Source organism: Mastomys coucha, unplaced genomic scaffold, assembly GCF_008632895.1.
Source record: "Mastomys coucha isolate ucsf_1 unplaced genomic scaffold, UCSF_Mcou_1 pScaffold14, whole genome shotgun sequence".
Taxonomy (NCBI): Eukaryota; Metazoa; Chordata; class Mammalia; order Rodentia; family Muridae; genus Mastomys; species Mastomys coucha.
In genome coordinates this window covers 126,919,694-126,927,519 of record NW_022196896.1, presented here as the reverse complement: position 1 = coordinate 126,927,519, position 7,826 = coordinate 126,919,694, and the positions used below count along the sequence as shown (strand labels likewise).

The 7,826-nt window shown below is 37.9% G+C and overlaps 1 long non-coding RNA gene across 1 annotated transcript in view; it reads left to right on the top strand.

Moving 5' to 3' along the window:
• The window catches only part of LOC116089338, a 138,339-nt gene that overhangs the window by 97,101 nt on the left and 33,412 nt on the right, over positions 1 to 7,826 (top strand). Inside the window, exon 2 of the long non-coding RNA XR_004118289.1 lies at positions 218 to 447. This is a non-coding gene — a long non-coding RNA (uncharacterized LOC116089338). The remainder of the gene's footprint in view (positions 1 to 217; positions 448 to 7,826) is intronic.

Below are 7,826 nucleotides of genomic sequence, written 5' to 3'. Positions count from 1 at the left end.
GGGAGAGGCAGAGACAGAGACAGAGACGACAGAGACAGACACCTTTCAGAAAGGGTGGAAAACTAGGCAGGATACTCAGAGATGTAATGTACCATTTAAAGCACTCCCAAGCTACTCCAGCTAGGTCTCAACTCCAGATAACCCACCTCGCTATGAGTTGTCAAGGCATTAATTCAAAGATAAACCCATTCCTCTGCTTACCCAATTCTCTTGATAGGGCCACAAACAGCGAAGCCTGCCTTGAACAGATGAGCATTTGGGGGATCGTACTTCATAGAGAAACCAGAAGGAGATGAATAAAGTAGACCACAGCAAAGAATTGTGATAGGAAAGCCAAGACAGCAGAGTGCAGCTCTGACTGATAAGTGTCGTTTATGCGGAGGAGACAGCTTGGCAGGTGAAGCTCAGGGGCCTGAGTTCCGGTCTCCAGCAGCGATCCAAACCCAGGTAGGTGTGGTGGTCTGCCTGTAGTCCCAGCACTCAGGGGGCAGAGTCTGGGGGACCAAGAATGATCTGGATGACTCGACTTAGCTAAATTGGTGAGTTCCGGGGTAACTCTGCTTCGGTATATAAGGTGGGATGTGAACAGAAAGGAACCTGATGTCAACCTCTCGCTTCCACTTAGAGAAGCACACATGTGTATGCACACCTACACAGACACGCGTGTATCCATACATGTGCAAACGTGAAAACAACTGAGCACCTACTGCCCCACCTGTCAGAGTTTTTGTGGAGTTTTAGAAAAAACACAAATTGCTCTAAAGACACACTTATGAAATGCTAGTTTTATGAGAAAATACAATTATGATTAAAAGAGAAGGAAAAAAATCCCTAAGTAGTGTCTTCATTGGCAGGATGAAAGATTACATTTTTTACCTAGGTCTTATTAAGAAAAGACAAATGCAGAACATTTTAAGAATAGAAAAGAAGACAAAGGGAAGGGTAAAACAGTGTTGGAAACAAAGAGAACAGAAAGCAGGAGGCCAGACATTAGTAAAGATTCACTGGCGGCCGAGGATATTCACCACCCAGTGAGATGGTGTGATATGTTCCTTCCCAGCTTAAGTTAATAAGCGAGATGCTTTTGAAAACAAGGTTTGATACTTCATAAATACAGGCAAAGCAAATCTAGGAATATGCAAATCTCCCAACAATATAAGCAGATAATCATCAAAAATACGATTAAAGATTTTCTGACCTTCAGACTGTCTAGAGATTGGTCGTCAATATTTCCTATTCACAGTGCGTTTTAAGTAGCTTTTATTAGTGGTAGCTTTAGTAACCAAATTGCTTGTTACTCGTTTGAGATTCCGTTAATTGATTTCTGTTTAAATCTACTATGAAACTTAAAAACAGTTTCCTTACATAAGTTTCAGTTCAAAGCAAAGATCAGATCCACATTTGTAGAGGATTTAGAAAATATTAACTCCATCAGAAGCCAGAAGTAGGGCGGAAGCAGTGTAATTCATGTTCTAAATCTGGAAGCATGTGTGCAAATACCATAAGAATAGAAGACCACCAGAAAACAACGCATGTCAAAATAGTGAGAACGTTCTAAACCTAGCACTAGAAAGCAGGGCATCCCTCACCCTAAGCAGGTCAGGTTTACCCCACAAATGAAAGGGGTTTTTTAGTTCTTTCTGTAATAATTGCATCAACAGTTTGAGCAAAATGACTCACAGGAGGGTTTTAACGTAAGTCTTTTTACTAGAGATTTTTAACAGATTAATTAGATGTTAATAGACACATGACCTCTCTGTTTCCAGCTTCTACATCTTAAAATGCTTAAAATGATAATGGTTTGTACCTCAGAAGTTCCTCGTGGGGATTAAATTAATTAATTGAGCTAACATGTTAACAGTGACTGGAAGTGTCAAATAAATCTTAGCTACAGTTTTAAGAGCTCTGTCCTTTAAAACTGAGATCACTATGGTTACAAGCACCAATACAATTAAGGCCATCTCTTCTGTTTCTGGAGCCAGTGTGATATTTAATTGAAAAACTTTAAAATTGTGGATCATTGTTATTGAGTAAAAATGTGCAGTTTCACCTTTTCTATAAAAAATATACTTTTTATAGAAATTCGAGGTGACACATTACTCTAAGAGACACAATGGTTACGTGAAGACAGCCGCCTTTTAATTTTCATCAAATGGAGACTACCACCATCAGGCTGTTACGACTCAATTCTAATAAAGTGAAAGATATAAAAGTGAGTGTTCGTGACTCGAGAGCCATTTTGGGTGGCAGAAACTCAACGGCTTATTTGGAAAAGGTAAGTTCTTTTCTGTTAAGACAAATAACAGAAATCTTTGCGTTGACTTTGAACACAGCACTCCGGAGGAAGAGGGAGGTTGGACTCTGTGCATTGGAGGTCAGCCTGGTCCATGTAGTTGGTTCCAGGGCAGCCAATGCTGTATAGTAAGAACATGTCATAAAAACAAAACACACAGAAAATAAAAGCAAATGAAACAAAAGAATTCAACAAACTGGTCAAACAAATAAAGCAAAACAACAATAAAACACAACAAGTAAACAAACAAACAGAAACCCCCAAAGTAACAAAACAGTGAAGGAAAAATCCCGATGAGATGCTGCTAAGATCATAGGAACATAGGATTCAGTTTGTTGATAGCTACTAAGGACTAGAATCAATAAAGGAATAAGTTGGATTTATTTCTGGAAAATAGTTATTTTTCTTTAATACTGCTTTCTCTAATTTTTTTGTCCAATATATTTGATCATACTCTTTTCTCCTCCTCCCCGCTCACTACTTAGCCACCTTCATGTTTTTTTCTCTTTAAAAGAATAACTAAAAGTTTAAGAGTCGAAGAGCATCCTTTACTATAGCTGCAGTTCTTCTCTGTATCATTTACACACTAGAAGCACAATACAGGCTGGAAGCAGACAGACCCTCATCTAGAATATGTAGCTTGGCTATACAGCAATCTATAATATGTACAGCATGTAAATAATTAGTGAAAGATCATAAAATACTGAAAATACTCATCATTATTTATTGTAATATATTTCTTCATTTCTTCTTAATTTTCTAATACTTCCTAAAAACATTTTTTTGGGGGGGGCGGTGATCTTTGAGATGATTTTATATACCTCAGGGTGGCTTTGAATTTGTTCTGTAGCCAAGGCTAACTGTGACATTCTGATCTCCCTGCGTCCAGTGCCAGAATTACCGACATGTTCAAACTTCACATATAGTTATTGCAGTTATTATTATATGTTGTTATTTCCAGTTTTGTAACTGGAAATGACATTTAAAAATTATAATAGCTAAAATGTAAGTGAAAAAATTAAAATACGTATTGGCTTTGCAAACTACAAAATAGTTTATATTTAAGTAATTGATAGTTACATGTTTTAAGGCTTGTGAATCTATATTGCCATAAAATGTGAATGCAGTGAATTACAGCATTTTATCCTCACACTGTTTATATTAGCCTGTTCATTCAGAGTAGATTAGAGATTTCGTATGTGAATGAATTCACTTCTCAAGGCATTGATTGGAAACTAGAGTAAGCAAATCTAAGAAAACTCCAGCTTCGCTGTTATTCCACCTCTGAGGAGGGGAAAGCATTGTCTCACCTCCGGTACAGGAAGTTGACTCAGTTGGACCTACAATGAACAGCGTGAGAAGTTAACAATACTCGCAAAGGAATGTGGAAGAGGTTAGGGCTCTGGAGTGGATGCTCCCACACTGTCCTATTCTGAACGTGGAGTGGAGCACAGGAACTCTTCAGCGACTACAAATACACATGGGACGATAGGTCTTATCATGAGATGTGACAACGGATAGCTCTCCATGGAGTGTGTAGTTTCCCACAGTGGGGATCTGGCATATATATTCAGGAAGTTTGCATATGGGGGATCTGAGAGCAATTCTAACGCTCAAAACTCAATTTCCTGCCTTCCTTTCCAGACGGGACTTGGCGAATCTGCTGCATTGTATAATTTATTTGTATTCTATTTTTCTCTCTCTCTGCCATTCGAGGTACTATTTATTTTTATGCAGCAATACATTTTTTACATGGAATGATTGTCTTTATTGCAAAGAATTTTCTTAAGCATTTCTTGCAAAGCTTTTCTTGGCTTTGGCTTCGCATTCATATGCAGATTTAGTTTTTTAATATTTCTGTGTAACAGCCTTGAGGGTGAGAACAGGCAATGAAATAGACATGCAACCATGAGAGGTGAAAAAGAGATGGAGCTGCACACTTTTAAAACATGTGAACAACATCCATATAGAATTCTCAGTCCTAAGCAGGCCCCTGTGCCTATTCGTCTGATGTGAACTTGTTAGCACTTTTGTTTAACCCTCCATATTTTACTGCAACAGCCATGGCCGCTTACCTCCCTCCCTCGCTTCCTCCTCCCTGCCTTCTTTCCTATCTTCTTTCCTTTTCATGTTCACCTAGCATCAACATCTTTTTATGAATTTACTGTCCCTCTTATATTGACTACTTCATTAAAATATGCATATGACTGACTTCTTTTGCCCATGATTGAATACAAATGAGATAACTCCATGCTTATCTTCCTGTCATATTAACTGGCTTCTTGTCACTTTTCTCTGCCATGTGACCCCATGGCACGTCTTCGGAGCTCTTGCAACAATAGATATTATCTTATTTAGTTTGTATTGATTTATGTCTCTTTTATATTGTAACATAGAGAGAGAGCAGAGCCATTATTGCCATTATCATTAGGATCCACTGTCCCTCCTGAGTGTCTCGGACCGTTTCGGCCCCTAGGACTTGTTCGACAGTTATTTAAACTGGGAGCCAACATGAGTTGTAACAAATTTGACACAAGATTCTTGCTGAGGGTTTCTTTTTCTTTTTTCTTTTTTTTCTGCCATCACCTCTCTAATGACTTTTAAAGAATATTTCTATATGTTTTGCAAAAATGGTTTCGCTTTTTGTTCGGATAATTTGATCTACACGGTGACTGTAGAGAAGATATAAAAGCTAGACTGAGCGGTGGACTGGGCATGGCCAGCTCTGACTTCCAAGGCTTTTAAAGGAGGTCACGTAGGCGAGGCGGATGGAAAGGGTTGATACTAGCCTTTGTCACAGTGGCATGCAAGCTGTGCCTTTCACTTACTGTCGTCACTGAATACAGCAAGTCTTCTCCGGTCGAGTCCCCATTTGTCAGACATTTTTTGAAAACACAGAGTTTGCTTTTACAACAGTGTTTTTGGCCATGGTGCATAGTCTACATTTACTGAATTTGCAAAGGTCTTAGATACATCTAAGAATTTTACTGAGAAATTCTAAGTAAGTTATTTGTGTCATATATTCCACTGTTTCTAATGCATGATCTGTAAAGTGTTTTATTATCTTGTAACTAAAGAATAAAGGAAATAATTAAACTTAGATATTAAAGTTATTAAAAATCTTGAATATTAAAGTTTTTAAAAAATGGAACTTCTAAATCAAATCTGTGGTTTAGTTTAACTATAAAATTTGAATATGTATAATCTTTCTGGTAAACAGATTTAATATTAAAAATGTAAACATATGAGAAGAAAAATTTTACTTCTGCTCTTTCAGGGTCAAGCAGTAAAGATAAGAATTATTTTTGTGGTAATAATATCCAGCTTTAGCTCTATAGTAAACAATTTAATATTTAATGTTATTAAATTAGTATTCAATATTATGTTGTAATAATTTGAACTTGAAGTTCACAGTTTGAAATGTGAATGAAAAAACAGGTTTATGTCTAACCAAAGTGTATCTCTGCACTTTTATTAAATTTTCAAACTATCTCTAATCTTGCATAATTAGTAAACATGAATCAATTAAAGTCCCAGATATATTGAATATGAGGACTAATCAGGAATGTGACACCTTCTCTCTCCAAATAAAAATAAATTATTTTAAGAGACAAGGGCGGCCTAACAATGCTGTTGATTTTTAAATCCTGTTGGAGCTAGCTGAAGGGAAAGGCCTGGAGGGCCATTGACGCCACTTACACTGTACACATATTTGTGCTGACAGTGGGAGAGTGAACATTTCTCCTCGTCCCCCTTTAACTGCATTAAAAGGGCCTTGCAAAAGCGTGTGGACTCGGGTTTCATGCTCTTTGCAACTGAATTCCTTTCCTTTTCATATTTTAAATTTGTAACATGCCCTATATAGGCTTTAAGTGAGCGCCCTGCTTTCAGGACTTCTAAAACCCCATCGCTTTGAACAGCGTGCCACATGGCAGTTCTACAAACATAAAGGACCCAGCTGTTAGAATGGAAAATACCATATAAATTACAGTGGAAGGATCTTGTCGGACTACTTTGGAGAACCCAGTTGAGTTCTTTAAGGGAAAGGGATACTGACTTTAAAAGCCCTCACAGAGCACAGAGTGCTGCCTTGGTTCTTTGTTTTATTTAGATTATAATCTCAGGCTGGCAACTGAAGTGGAAGCTTTATTTACCTGAATAAAGATTTTTTTTTTCCAGTAATTTCTTGTGTTCTCTTATCTCTCTGGTCTCCTACAAATGACTTGTGAGATTTGAAGTTGTCATAGTTAATTCTACTTTTAAGTATAAAGGCCACGGACATGTTTTAGTTATATCTCCTCCATCTTTAAAAGCAAAGGTACCTCACAGAATCTGCTTTGGAGTGGGACTGCTTTGCCCAGCAACCTACATAGCAGTACTTTCTGCTATAAAAGCCAGTCAGCAGGGAGGACGGTTCCTGGTTTGTAACACGAGTTTTCCATGTCGATTGCCAGTGTGTGTGTGTGTGTGTGTGTGTGTGTGTGTGTGTGTGTGTGTGTGGTGTCTTCAGGCAACAAGGACTTACTATCAAGCTCTGGTGGGTGGTCAAGAGCTATTGTAGTTGTCTGCATTGGTTTGGTCTCTCCAGACCTCTCCTGACGAGCCACCAGGAGGCAAGTGTCCAATAACCATGCTGAGATTTTAATTTGACAACCTACAACTTTGGGAAGGAGCATTAATTCTTGGGTAGGTTGACTCCAAATATATACTCTTAAAATAAGTAAATGTACACCTTATAAAACTATAAATTTCCTCTCTCTGACTATATTTAAGGCCTCCTTCCCAGAAGTAACTCCATGCCTGGTCCTGTAAACCTGGCCAGGAACCCATGTCTGGGGAGCTCACAGGCCCCAGGTGTAATCCTATTACTTCTATTTTGTTAAATGGACACAGTATCCAACTGCCCTTAAATTAGTATCCTTATACCTGTGTGTTAGGACAGCCCTCGTACTTCATCAGAGAACTTTCTTAATGCAAAGAGTCACAACTGGTCAAAGTATACATGGGACATCTATATTACCCACCCACTCAAAGCTCAGGACCAATCACAGTAGAGACAGGAAAGGTTGTAATGCAAGGGTTGAAAGGTTGAAGAGAGTCACTCAAGTCAAATAGCTTTGACCATAGCAGGAAGTGTGTATCCAAAAATCGAGCCTACAATTCATTCCATGGCGCAGCAGAACTGTTAACTCTCAGCTTAGCTATGATGGAGGTAAAATCCTTTGGTGATGTGAGGGTCATTGAAGTACAGCCTTATTACAATGAAATCCAATGTCTAAAAATTGTTCTTATTTTGGGCTTGCACCACAGTAAGAGCCAAGACTTTAAACTCTACTAAATACAAAACAAACAAACAAACAAACAAAAACTTTCTATATTTATGTTCATTTAAGGAAATGCTAGTAGTGATGTATTTTGAAATATACAGTTAATATGTTTGGAGTTTTTTAAAATTTATACTGAGGAAAACGTATGTATTTTCAGTATTGCTGTAGACAAGCATCTATATAACACTGTTAAATTGATTGTTGTT